The sequence below is a fragment of the Panicum virgatum genome, chromosome 7N (genome assembly GCF_016808335.1).
Source record: "Panicum virgatum strain AP13 chromosome 7N, P.virgatum_v5, whole genome shotgun sequence".
Lineage (NCBI taxonomy): Eukaryota > Viridiplantae > Streptophyta > Magnoliopsida > Poales > Poaceae > Panicum > Panicum virgatum.
Genome location: NC_053151.1, coordinates 24,697,175 through 24,712,224, shown reverse-complemented (window position 1 = coordinate 24,712,224; position 15,050 = coordinate 24,697,175).

The window sequence follows — 15,050 nt, the reverse complement described above, 5'->3', positions numbered from 1 at the left end:
TGATGGCCGATAGCAAGGAACTTATCAATAGTGTGCATGCGTAATATTTTGGGTGGCTGCTGAAGTAAATGAGAGAGGGATTGATGAGTCTGATTCCTATACAAGTCAAGAGCAATCGATCTCTGTTGCAAAGAAGAAGTTCAGGGAAAGAAATCAGAAGATATATGTATATAACGTGTTCTTTTGGGACTCCATGGCCAATCCCATTTGTACCTTTTGGCGTGGCTCATAGCCATACTGGATGAAAGCATCTAGCATCGGCTGCTAACCTGAAGGTTCGAGAATCAAGACCCTGGCCTCCAAGCCGATGAACTATCTGCTCGTCAACCTCATGGTCATGGAGCATATATGGTGATCAGGATATGGTCGAGATCGACAGGCACATAGGATAAAAAACATTCATGCTTCATATGGTTGGATAAATAATTGATGACTTGCATGCGAGGAGATAAACTACAGAGACACGTTAGAGTTAATCCCTCCAAGAACTTTGCATGCAAGCTGAGGCGTTCACTCCTTGCGTGTCTTGTTCCCAAGAAAAGGTAGAGCTGTCAGAACATCAGCTTTGGATATGGAAAGCCGATGGGAAATATGAGGAACGAGAGTACTCTATCCTGCCTGTGATGAGTGAATTGTCAACCGTGCGGTGTGATCGTGCGCTTCGTCTTTGGATTGCAGGTACACGGGCGTCGAGTGTCGACGGAGAGCTGCCGTGGAGGAGCTCAGACCGGGCGGCAGCTGTGGCGTCCACTCCTGGATCGAGGGCGCAAGTGGCGACGGAAGGCGGGTTTCTTGGTTTGCGCCACAAAACCAAGCATGCGGACGGCGGTTGAAGACGCCAAGTCGTGGAGGCACGGGCGTCGGTCTCGGGACTGGCGGAGGCGACGGGCGTCGACGGCGTCTAGGGCCTTGCTGCGGGCGAGGAGTTGACGGGCGTCGGGCGGCGTCTAGGGCCGTCAGAAGGCCGAGGCGGGAACGGCGTCTAGGGCCACGGTGTGGAGGCGGGAATCTTCCCGCGCGAAGAGTTTTGGCGGTTTTCTCAAAACCGGCCACCTACCCGGGTTTCGCGGACCCTCCAAAACCGCGGACCGGAACTTCGTCGACGTGGCGGCATCGCAGCAAAGACTTCGAGTTGAAGAAAGAAACTCCGCCGTCAATTGAGTCTGTACAGCGGGCTGCTGCAGACCCGACCGGTCTGACCGGTCCCATGGACCGGTCTGGCCGGTCTGGCCGCAGCAGCTGTGTATAAATACCCCCACCAGCCCGTGGCTGGGTGAGTCTCTTGAGTCTTTTTGTATTCTCTTCGTTTTTCCTTCTCCCTGCCCCTGCTCCAGGTTAGGGCCAAGGTCTCCAACGCAAATGAAGGTTAGATTATAGCTAATCTCACCAATCTAGAGGGTGGATGATGGTGTGGTAGGCTCTAGCCTTTGTATAGGTGAATTCCTCCGAGATTTATGAATGAAATTCGTTTGAGATTCACCTTTGTGTGCTGAGTTCTCGTCCTCTCCCTCCTCTCTTGCGTTTTGGGTTCGAATTCTCCTCTTTTGGCGTGTTTGGTGTTTGGAGGAGACAACCCTTTGAATTCGTGGTTTGTTGAACTCTTTGTGACGATTCCGATGCATCTAGCCTAGAGCCAAACCCCTAGAATCGTGAGTTCTCATGAATTGGGGTTTTTGTGTTCTTGAGAAAACCCCAATCCACTTTGATCCTACCCCGAATTCTCTAGATTCTTTAATTTTTTGGGAGAGATCTCTTGGGGATATGTTCACGGGACAGGTGTGAAGGTATCCTCCAAGTTTCGTTGGATTTAGACCTTGTTTGCTCAAGATTTGCCATTTGAAGCTTTGGTTGCAGGCTGTCTGGTAGCGACCGGTCTGACCGATCTGGATAACCGGTCTGACCGGTCTGGAAATTCAATTTTCCAGCCCGACTGGTTTGACCGGTCTGTGTAGGCGGTCTGACCGGCCAGGTCTGCTGTTTTTCTCGTTTGCTTCCGAGTTTTCGCTCGCTCGTTCTAGGGCTTGTTTGTGTTGGTTTAGTTCTTCCATAGCTATTCCAAACTTCACCTAGAACTCTTGAGGGCTTGTGGTGATTTTGAGATATAGGTCGACGGATCAATTTCGGAAGAAATTTTGATCGGCTCCCATTCACCCCCCTCTGGTCGCCGGTTTCGGTCCCTCAAAATATGCAGTTGTTGAACAATTCCATCGGCTATTATGGTCAGAAAGTAGCGAAGCAACAACGTGGTAATCTGATGGGTTACTGGCAATCACAGGAGTACAACCCTGGACTATGATTCTGAAGCTAGGGTGGTATCTTCATCAGTTAGATTTCATTGGCTGGATTTGGTCACATGAAACTGGTTGTCACGAGCAAATGGAACGGCAGCCTGGCTGACATCCGTTGAAGAATTATGCATTAACAGATTGATCAGCGGCCGGTAGAGGCTTCTTTTATTATCGGCTAAAAGTTACGGACACAACAGGTTTTATCATTTTCTCCGGACTATGCAAAGGCAACATACACATCATGAGAAGAGGATGGAAAAGATTATTTCTGATCGGCTCAGCATCTGTGATGGCCGCCCATGGGAGATAACTTCGTCCTCAACAAACAAGGGTCTCGTGAAGAAAAGGAAAGAAAAGCCGATGATGCAATAGGTGAAGCAATTGGCTAATTAACATTTGGAGTCTCTATCCATCGGCTCATCCTGAACGATTCATGCAGCCGATGAGAAATTGAGAATACGATCTGAGCCAGCCCAGGATTGGATAAACAATAAACTTTGATATTCGTGGGAGTTTCTCAAGACCAGGTACTTTGCTAATGATGGCCGATAGAAAAGATCGGCTAGTCGTATTCTTGGATTTGACTTAATGAGCAAAGAAATATCTTGTGGCTCACTTGATGCATTAACGTGACTTGATGGAAGCACGACGTTCATATATATCCAGCCGCAAGTTACCTCAGTGGAAGATGCCGGGTTGGATAATACGTAGATATGCTGCCGCTAGGGTCGATGCCGCCAGGGCTACCGAGTAGATGACAGCGCCGTCGGCCGGGAGCAATATAATGCAACTACAGTGGTGTCGTACCGTCATGCAAATCATACATGCCGGTGATCGCGCTCAACACGGAGGCCAGTGGACCGCACTTCCCAACATGCAAGCAAGAAAATCTACTTCAGTGAAGCATGCACAAACGTGAATGCATGGACCATGCACACACGTACGTCCGGAAGGCTAGCAAGGAAAAGCAGATGCACCCATCGGCTACTGATATTGAGTTGAGCCGATGTGAAGACGCACAAGATACATTGGCTACTAAGACGGTACAGAGTATATACCTTTCCTTTGACGTTGGCGCGGACACGGCTAGTGCTCACAGATACGGCGATGGGGTTGGGCATCAAGGTCCACGAGGTAACTCACATCATTAAGGTATCGATGACCGGGTCGATGCGCTGCTCCCGGCATCAACGGTGACTGCGTTGCCGGCGATGTTATCGATATGCCAATATTGAAGAGTATCGGAGGGCCGTTGATTCAGTGATGTGGTCTCGTCAATTCCGCTCAAGGTGTCTCAACGATGGACATCTTGATGGGGGTGCCGACTTCATCATCGCCAGCGGCAAAGAGAGGAAAGAAGCAAGCTAGCAGCAAATGTTGGCGTGTGTCTTGCACATGTACGTGCATGCACCTCCATAAGCCCAAGGGAGAGGACGGCAAAGACGCAGCAAGGTTATCAGACTAAACAATGAGATGGTGCTACCACCAGAACGCTGCCACCGCCGCAGACCTGCCGGAGGTGGTTCGGAAAGGACAATGAGATTCTATTGCTCGGTTGTCGCGATGCGATGGAACGGCAATGTCCCACTGATGCCGTGAAGCCACCAGGACAGGAGAGCGATGCTAAGATGGCATGATCTGGTCGGCGATATTATGCACAGCAGGCCAATATACTCGATAGCATGCAGGCAAGGAAGTTCACAGGGCCATGCATGTATCATGTGTGCACATGTCGATTACCTGAAAATGACAGGAGGCTAGCAAGAGGATATTAGCCATATGGGATCCTTATTATTGCAAAGAACCGGCAACCGATGGATGCTCCATACTGTACCTACAGCAACACAATCTCGACAAAGGCTGGTGGCTCGCCGACAGCTCCTTCATTGGTGAATCCAGAATATTTCATCGACAATGATCAGTGGAGTCAATGACAGAGTAACCGGCAACAGTCCGGTCTGATTGTTCTGGAGCTCATGACGGGAATAGCCAGTTCAGGCTTTTCTCCAGAGAAGCCGATAATATGAAAATCGGCTAGCGGCGATTCCCTCGCATAAGATGAAGTCATGGAGGCACGTATGTGGTGGACATTCAGACGGTGCCGCATGGGAGGAATATGCAGCCTGTGTGTGCCGAACTGCTATATATAGCAGGAGTATGAGTTCATAGGGATACCAGGATCGGATGGTCTGCCAATGGTCTAGTTGCGCTGCAGCCGATTACTGAGCAGCAAGGATTGACAATCACAAGACTGTGATGCTGGTACCCTACTGCCGATGCTGGTATGATCAAAAAAACCTTACTTCTTACTGCAAAAATACTTGGAGAATTTTATCTTGTGAAAAATGCAAATAGCTTAGCTCCTCAATGACATAAAATTCCTACCAGAGCCATATATTAACATCTTTAAAAACCTCATACATATGCTACATGTTCTTGCATTGAGCGTTGTCAAATTGTTTGTGACCCTTGTGAGATTCATTTCATGCTTTTAAGGTCAAGATCACGTACACACCACATTTTGTTTCCATTGCTGGGTATTCTAGATATTAACTTCTGGGCGCATCGCTGTTGTTTTGTCTAGATTCACCTACCCAGTTACCCATATGCTGACTTCTACACTGGAAGTTATGCAAAAACATGCCTCCCATCCACACAAAAATGCTCCGTCCCTTTGACATGATTCTTCATATTCATCATGCAAAAAGATATGGGCTATGCAAAAAAAAAGTATATCCATGCCCAGAAGCATGGGAAAAAAGAAAAAGAAAAGAAGAAGAAGAAGAAAGATAGCCCATATCCCAAAATAAAAGATGGAGTCATGCAGAAAGGGGTGCGAGTTCCATCCAGAAAAAATTCCATACACATGCACATCTTGATCTGATTGTATGACTTGTTTTCTCCATTGGATCCGGTTTTTGACTTTGCAAAATATGCAGTGCAAGTATGCCTTTTCTTCATCACCTACCCTGAGCTCCACCAAAAGCCTTATTAGGAATAGGGAGAAGTGAGGCGACCCAATGCCTTGGTGAGGAATCATATACATTGAGCGATTTGAGAGAATCATTTGAGGAGCAAAGTTTTTCATTTAAAAAATCTTTCGAAAAACCCAAGATATTTTGCAGGAAGAGTATGGTTGATTTGATTCTTTGTATTGGTTTTAAAAAATTGTGATAAGGAAGTATGGATAGGGTGATCGGCTATGAAAAAGGATTATACCAGAAAAAATTCATCAGTCAGTTCTTAAAGTATCATGGTTGTCATTCTGGCGATATCGGCTAAATTTTGGTAAAAGAATTGAATGAAAGACTTCGGCCATGGGAGAACAGTATCAGAAAGGCCGAGGTGTTGAGTCCGTACGGTGATCAAGCAGACTGAGGTATGGATTTATATGAGTTTCGAAGCATGAAGCCTTCATACTCCGAAACTGGGGGGCTTGTGTTGACACCGAATTTTGGTAAATGCGATGTATTATGAGTTATGAAGCAATCGGCTCTTTGTGTCAATAAGAAAGCTAATAGTCAGCAGCGGTTGCCAATGAAGCCGGAAGCCTGGCAGCTAGGGATTTACGCATAAAAGCAATTGAAGCAAAAGGCTGATGGGAACTTCATGTGGGTATGAAGTCACGAGGGAAGGAGAAGACACTACTACAAAACAGGCATTTGTTCCTGGCCATTTGTCCCAGCAGCCTTTGGGCCCGGGACAATAGGTGGCTTTTGTCCCGGGTCCAACGGCTAGCCGGGCCAGCGGGGGGGACGGGGGCCTTTTGTCCCGGTTGGAGACACCAACCGGGACAAAATGGGAGCCTTTTGTCCCGGTTGGTGGTTCCAACCGGGACAAAAGGCCCGCGTAGCCTTTTGTCCCGGTTGGAACCACCAACCGGGACAAAAGTCCCCCCTTTTGTCCCGGTTCGTGCCTCCAACCGGGACAAAAGGCCTTGCGCCCCTTATCCCCTTCCCTCTCCCCCCGCCCGAGCCATTCAGCTCACTTGTTTTCTCTGTTCTTGGCTCGGGATAGAGGAGTTTTGCTCATTTCTTCACCACATTTGTGAAGATCTTTGATTCCCCGTCCATCCATCTGCTCTAAAGGTTTGGGGCTTGTTTTTCTCTTCTTCCTTGGCTTGTATAGCTCATTTCATACTTTAGAAATAGAGAAAATGTGTAGCTAGCTCATTTCTTGGACATTATTTTGCTAGCTAGATTGCATATGTAGGCGTAATTTTCTTTTAGATTTAGATGAGTATATGGATAGTAGAAATTTTTAGAATGAGTGTAGATACTTCATGTGATGTACTTGTATATATGACCATATTGTGGATAGTTGATTTTTTTATTCGTGAATGAATTAATGAAATGAGTATATTATAGAATTTTTTGTATTATGAATGGATTATTTTGACACTCTAGTGATGTATTTAATCAGGCTCACATTGAAACCATCTAGAAGCTAAAAAAATCTTTATTTCGAAACAAGTATACGTCGTTAATCTCCATCCAACGGTGATGGCACTACCTTTCAGGGATACACGATGCGCTATAAGGACGTCGCAAATCGGTTGGTCGCATCACCAGCACTTCCGATTGATAAGAAGACAGCATTTGACGCAGTCAGCATGCCGTTGTTGTACTGAGAGCATATGAACGAGCATGCTGCCTGTGCCAAGTGCTGTGCCTATTAATCGTAAATGTTGGTGCTGCGACTAGCCGATTGGTGACATCCTTGTACCGCACCGTGTCCCCCCGAAAGGCAGTGTCATCACCGCAGGGTTGAGGTTACTGACATATACATTTTCAGAAATAAAGGTTTATTTTTCTTCTAGAGGGTTTCTGGATATTGAAAAGAGTGTACTCCTGGAACTGAAGGGTGTCAAAGTAATTAGAAGTTATAGAGATTTCTTTCAATTAATTAGAGATTTCTTGAGGATTAATGATACATTTCGTCTTTTTTTATATAATTTCATTGTTATTTGCAAGAGTTATTAATCTGATCATTGTAATTGTAATAGTAAATAATTTTTCCTTTGTAATGGTAAGAATTTATAATTTTGTGGAAAATAAAGGTATTTTTCAGTAAAATATGGCTTCAACAGCTGGAGGGAGTGGCGCCGGTGGGGGTGATCGTTGTCCTTCTGGAGAGAAGGGCACAACTCGAGTAGGTCGTCGGTCCAAAAAACCTAGTGCTTTTCATAGGGCAGCGCTCCGTTATTTGGAAAAAGAATATAGAGAATGCATGGCAAGGGGCAAGAGCTCGTCCAGAAGGAAGCATCGCCAGTGCCTACGGAACTGAGGAGGTCATTGACTTTTGTGTTGACTTTATTGATGACCTTAAACTGATTGGAGTCCCTGAATCGCGATATGAGGGGAGACTATCTGGAAAGGGTACATTAGGAAAGAAATCTTATGTCTGCACAGATGATTTCTCATTCAAGAAAGCGCATTATACGGTTCTTCAACAATCATCCTTGGTTGACCCATATATCGAGGAACACAAGAAAATTCTGCTCTCCAATTTCCCGGAAAAGTCTGAGGCATGGATTACACGTGAGCACATGAACACTTTCTGTAGCTGGTTGCGGAAGCATCTAATGCATAACATGGATATAAGTGAACAACTGTTCTTATTGGCTAGGGGACCATCTTGGAATATCTTAACATACCAAGGGTACGAGATAAATGGAAACACATTTTATACGATAGCCCAAGATAAAAAGAGTACCAACCAAAACAGCGGTGTTCGTATGGATGCCACGGACAATAATGGAAAAAAAGACACATATTACGGCTACATTGAAGAGATATGGGAGCTGGATTACGGTCCCAATTTCAAGGTGCCTCTATTTCGTTGCCAATGGGTTAAGCTATCTGGAGGAGGGGTAACAAAAGATGAGTATGGGATGACAATAGTTGATCTCAACAATCTTGGATATAGAGACGAGCCATTTGTCCTAGCCCAGGATGTCGCTCAGGTTTTCTACATTAAGGACATGTCCAGCAAGCCAAAGAAGGGGATCAACAAGCAAAAGGATGAGCCTAAGCGACACATAGTTCTATCAGGAAAGAGAAACATCGTTGGAGTGGAGGACAGAACAGACTTTTCAGAAGAATATAATAATTTTGTTGCCATTCCACCTTTCGAAGTAAATGCTGATCCATGCATCCTGCTAGCCAATGATGATGCTCCATACTTGCGCCGTGATCATAATCAAGGGACATTTGTGAAGAGAAAGTCTGTTACCGCTAATCCTTCATGTACTTGAATCATTTTATATTATTGTATAAAAACATAATCGCAATTCGAATACTTTTATTATATATGTACTGTACAATTATATTTTATGTGTTCTTTATATTATTTTATATATTTTTCACTTAATTACTAGACTCAATTATAATTTTCATTCAATAATGGATTACTCAACTAATTTTATTTATTTCATGAAATTACATTCACATTAACACACTATACTCTTTCACTAACACACACAATCTCACTAACACACACTATCTCTCAAACTCACACACACTACTCATTAATATCATGAAATTGCTTAATTTTATCTAAAATTCACTTTTTAAATATTAATATCGTGATAGAATCCACTTTCTATCGAAAAGCAACAGTTTGAAAAAAAAATTTCACCTAATATATTTTTGCATGGTCAAAATAACAAATATGATTTCAAAAAAGTTAGATATTTCATTGACCCAATCACTTGAATGAAAATTAATTATTTTTGTTGCGTGTATCAAGTTTATATAGAGATAAGAAATTTTGTTCCATAATTTTTGGAATCATAATTTTATTAACTGAATTAACAAATGAAAGCCAATTTTAAAAGAGAAGTTAAAAGAAACAAAAACAAACATAACATTAGGCGGGAACGAGGGAAAACGGGCCCCTTTTGTCCCGGGTGGTAGATCCACCCGGGACTAAAGGTGGGCCGCGGGCTGGGAATTTTCCCGGCCCGCCCAAAAACCCCTTTTGTCCCGGGTGAATCCACCACCCGGGACAAAAGGTCCTTTTGTCCCGGGTGGTGGATTCACCCGGGACAAAAGGGGGGCCTTTTGTCCCGGGTGAAGCCACCACCCGGGACAAAAGGTCATTTTGTCCCGGGTGGTGGCTTCACCCGGGACAAAAGGCCCCCCCCCCATATATTTCCTAGCTCCCTCCCTCCTTCGCCCTTCCTCCCTCCCGCCGTCCGTTCCCCTGCTCCCCCCACCGCTCGAGCTCCCCGAGCACCACCGCGTCGACGTCGCCGCCCAGAGCCCCGCCGCGCGAGCCCACGTCACCGAGCGCCGTCGTCCCTGCGAGCGCCGCCCCCGGCCTCCACTCCGCGCGCACGCCCTCGTCGGCGGCCTCCACTGCACGCACCAGGCGATTTCCAGTGGATGAGATCACCCACCGGACACCTTGTGACCTGCAGACTGCCGTTAAGAACTTAATGTTCACTGTTGCGTACGGTACAGCCATGCCAACCGAACCAGGCGACGTGTACCACGGGCAGCAAATTCCGCCTAGATACACAAGAGTTGGCGTGGAGCAGGTGTGCCAGGGTTGGGAGACGCTCGAGCTTGATATTCCTGGAGGCGATGGGGAGAGGACACTAGCAGAAGCCATTCATGGCTACATCCTATGGGATAAGCGCTACATTGTCCTAAAGTCGGATGATCAAACACCAAGACCGGCATCTCAGCATGCCTCTCCAAGACCGGCATCTCCGCAAAACTCCCCAAGGGCAGCACTGTCTCGGCAAGGTTCACCGGCACATTCTCCATCACCATCATCTCATGCGCCGATGAACACTCAAGCGTCACCGTCGCCTCCATGGTCACCCCCTCCGCCGCCGGCAAAGAAGCAGAAACGGCCGCCGGCAAAGAAGGTAGCTGCACCGGCTAGGGAGCCTCCAAAGAAGAAGGAAAAGAAGAAGAAAACCAAGGAGGCTCCTATTAAACCCTGGGACATGAGCCTTGAAGAATGCGATCGGATAACTCAAGAAAGAGTTAAAAAGCACTTCAAGCCGAAGCCGAAGCCGGAGCCCGAGAAAGTGATAAATCCGATAGATTTGAAATTTTTTAAGGGAATGTGCGAAGCAAATAAGAGAAAATTCATTCCGAGAGACCCCCCTTCAGACTACGAACGCACAATTATCAAAACTACTGAGAAAAAGAAGAGACAATCAAAGTCGTCGTCGTCCGACGTTCCACAGCTCGGAGCCCAAAAGAAACAATCAATAGAGCCTCTCGTAGTGGGACAGACGACGCAAGAACAAGACTTTGTTACATTTCTGAAAGAATCAAACCTGACGGCCGCTCAGATTGCAGGGGGAGAAGATATTCCAAAGGCCGATGTGGTCGTCAAATGGACGTTTGAGATCGGCAAAACTCTTGTACCCCCCGAAGTAGTGTCTGTGCTTCCAACGCAAATGTATAAGCTGCACCAGCACTACATGCGTGCGATGGCCGATTGCATCTTCATGCAGGGCGCAAAGATTAAAGATGACGATTTCTTACGGGGGGAGGCCATTATATGGATAAACTGGGAAGAAATTTACCAACTATTCCATCAGGAGGCCCTCGACATCTCTATGGTCGGCTTGTGGGTTCTGTAAGTATTTTACTGTCCTTACGTATTGTTTTGCATGATCTCAACATACTGATCTCTTGATTTATTCGGTATCATGTAGAATGGAGATACATACTTGCAGAAGAAAGGGATACTCTCACCTCGGCTTCATCGACCCAATTACTTGTAATTGGAGGCTTCTACGGGACAATCCCGATGACATATTCCAAAACTTGTTCAAGTACATAAGCGTTCATCACAACAAGCAAATGATATTGTTTCCTTACAACTTTGCGTGAGTGATTCCTTCCGTCTAACTCTTTCTATTCTATAATCGAATTGTTTAAACCTTAACTACCAATAACTGCCTCCGTATAATCTTGCAGTGAACACTTTGTCCTAATTGTCATAATTCCCGAGAAGAGCCTACTCGTGGTTATGGACTCATTGAGGAGACCTCCAGAACAATACGAAAATCTTCTTAACATGATGAAAAAGTAATTCTACCACTACTCCGTCCATGACCGATAATTTGAATCACTTTGTTACTTGACTATAATTGTTCTAATCATGCACAGGGTTTGGAAAGAATTCGCTAAAAATCATCCAGGCAAATTTGACAAGGAATTGAAGATCAAGACAGATTTTCCGGTACGCGCTTGGATGATTCGTTGCACGATTCATTAGTTTTATTATATATTCATGTAAATACCTGATAATTTCTTCTCTCTTAAAGTGTATGAGGCAGAAACCAGGCACTGTATTGTGCGCATACTATGTATGCGAGAACATCCATGGTCTGGTAGGTCCTCCAAAGGGCTGGACAGATTGGGAGGAGGAAGTAAGTAAAAAAACTTGTTAATATTTGAACTCGTATTTTAATTAGTCGAAATTAATTATCCCCTTTTTCCATAGGTCGGGGAGATGCGCGATAAACTCATACCGGAGGAAAAGGTTATGGCGATTCAAGAACAATTCTCCGGATTTATTGTTGAGCAAGTCCTCGATCCAAAAGGCGAATTCTACTATGATGGAATATCTAATATTGACAATCACAGTAAATATGACAATATACGCGTATATATGTAATTAAGAACGAATATAACTATGTAAATATATATGTGTGTCTATGTATTAAATTTCTATTTATGAGTATGTATGTATGTATTAAATTTCCAAAAGGCAAATTCTACTATGTAATTAAGAACGAATATACCTATGCAAATATGATGGAGTATGTATGTATTATATATATAAGCACTCCAATAATATATATGTGTATATATATATATTTATATAATATTGGTCCTAGACATTTTCATATGTAAAGGAATTCACATGTATAGATATGTGTATATATATATATATAAGTGAATTAATTTATATATGAAAACTATCTAGGACAAATATTATATAAGTAACTATATATATATGTATATATTAGTGGAGATCATACACACTGAATTCCAATACATAAGTTTTATTGAAATGCAAAAGTATAATTGAAATAGAAAAAGAATTGAGAAAAGAAAAACATGAAAAAAAAAGAGACCTTTTGTCCCGGTTGGTAACACCAACCGGGACAAAAGGGTGCGCCAGCCACGTGGGCGCTGGCTGCACCTTTTGTCCTGGTTGGTGTTACCAACCGGGACAAAAGGTCCTCTTTTGTCCCGGTTGCCACAACCGGGACAAAAGGGCACCCCCTTTTGTCCCGGACAGGCGTTCCCGGTTGGGAAACCGGGACAACAGCGGTTTCCCAACCGGGACAAATCAACGTTTTTGTAGTAGTGAGAAAACAAACGTGATTAGTAACTTGGCCAGATTATATTATTTAATAATGGAGGCAAGTTAGATGAAAATGGAGTTTGCACGTGAATGCATATTCGCATTGGGAAGTGACGTTCACATGAGGAAAAACATCATGGTTGGCTTGGATAGTTAATAAAGCATGCGTGCGTGGGAAAGAAAAGAAAATAGGAAGGAAATACGTGCGTCGGTGCAACTACCAGATCCGAACACGGTTTGGCCTGGGATAAGCAAAATAGGAGGCGTGATGAAGTTGGATTTAGTAGTATGGCCAAATTAATTAGGAATATTATGTCTAGATTAGCTTGCAGGCTAGATATGTGTACGAGGGCTTTTTCTTTGTACGACAAGACTGGTTGCCCTATAAATATAAAGGGACCCAGCCACTTGTCTTTTCAACGACTTCGCCACTTGTCTTTTCTTTTCGGTGAGTTCTTTCGAGTTGATCAAGGACGCCTCACATTCGAGCGACTTGATCTGCTGGTAAATTTTCGTTTACCGAGTAAATCTGAGCTTTAGCTTCCGGGTGCATCGCTGTCGTTTCGTTCAGATCTATTCAAAAGTTATCGAATTATATTTAGGCTTTGACTTCCGGGCGTATCGCTGTCGTCTCGTCTAGATTAATTCACAATTTATCGATACCTGCTAGTTCTATAGGTTTTACCTGTTGTTTTAGCTTTTATCGATATCTATCCATCTTGAAATATGTTTAATCGGCTGCTTATTGTGTTATTTTTTTCAAAAATATCATATAGCCGATTAGATCTATTTCAGGTTGTCTGATAGCGTTGTTTAGGTTACACATTCGTAGCCTTTACATTGCTCCCCGTGCGCATCGGCTGATCTAGCCGATCATCTATTTCAAATCGGCTGACCGAAGCCGATTTTGTCGCTTTCTGTATCGGCAATCGCCTACCGATACGACCTGTGAGGGATATTCGGAACCCCAGCCAATACACCCTCGAATTTAACATTTACTGTCTCCTTGTCAATCAACAGGTCAGATTGACTGGCACGCTTGGTTCACTTTCCGTGCTTAACGAACACTTGCCCTCTGATTCCAGTATGTTGATTTTTGCGTCAACACCTAGCTTCTCCACCGCAGTGTAATTTGGAAGGAGCTTCACGGTGTGCTTCATGGGAGAAGCTGTTGGGAATTTACCCTTTTGGCATAGCTTCACGTGAACCTGCACATGAAGCTCCTCAAGAAGCTATACCAAAGGGGGCAAGTTTTCCCAACTTCCCAGCTTCACCACTGTGCTAGTTTATTTTTCCCCTTCGGCTCCCCTATTTTCTTCGTGCTACATTGCAGCACAGTGCTTCATCACTGTAGCGCGAAGCTGAAGCTGCTGAGGCAAAGCTGTGCCAAACGAGCTCTTCGTATCCCCTCTCTGGCAGAATGCTTTTACGGAATGGACAGTTGGGGAAAAAAACAGAAATGCTATTTAGCACCCGGGTGTTTTGTACTCCGGTAGCACCCAAATTTTGATTAGGTGCTAGGGATCATATAAATTTTTTGGAAATATGATATTTGATTTTGATTTTTCTTCAATCCCTTGTAATTGATTAGGTGCTTGGGATCATTTCGTTTGTAGATATGTAAACCGTATAAATTTATTGAGTATTTGTCTTTTGATTATGAATTTGAAGCAGTACACCGAACCATAATTCATAAATTCTGGTTGAACATTACTGAGATTTGTCTCTGATGAATTTATATTTTTTAAGAAAACGGTGTGGCTGATGGTATAATATCATTCCAGTTCTCCGATGTGTACATACAACAGAAGCAAGGTAACAGTTCTTAATCAACATTTTACAAGTTCAATCAATTTACATTGCGTCCCATGAAAAATTACAGGAAATGAAGTACTGTAAATGTTTCATGTGGTCACTAAAATTTGACAGCTTTTATGTTGTTTTTCAGAACATCTTTATGTAGTTTTTCCTAGTTCAATTTATTTTGTTACCACTGTTTATATTTTATCTTGCATAAATGCATTGACACGTGACTTTAAATCTGAGTCATCGGATACATATCTTGTGCTTTTAAAATTCGGATGCAGAACACCCGGATCTGCGTCCTTTGGTTATAACTTCAATGCTGTCCTACGGTTGGATTAAGATCTGGTGGCTAGAAAATTCGGGTACAAATGCAGGGTAGAACACCCGAGTGCTTGATCAGGGAAACCGAGCGACAGCTTGTCCACGTGCTTCCGCCAGCTTGCAGGCGCGGCTTTCCACGTGCTTCCGACAGACGGCCGTCCCGGCGGCCGACAGTCACGTGTAGCCGTGCAGGTCTCCGAGGGTCCGGGTCTGTGCGCGGGCGCGGAGTTCCTTCCGTGACTGCACCTGCATGCACGGCGGACGAACAACCCCCGGCCGACTGGTGGA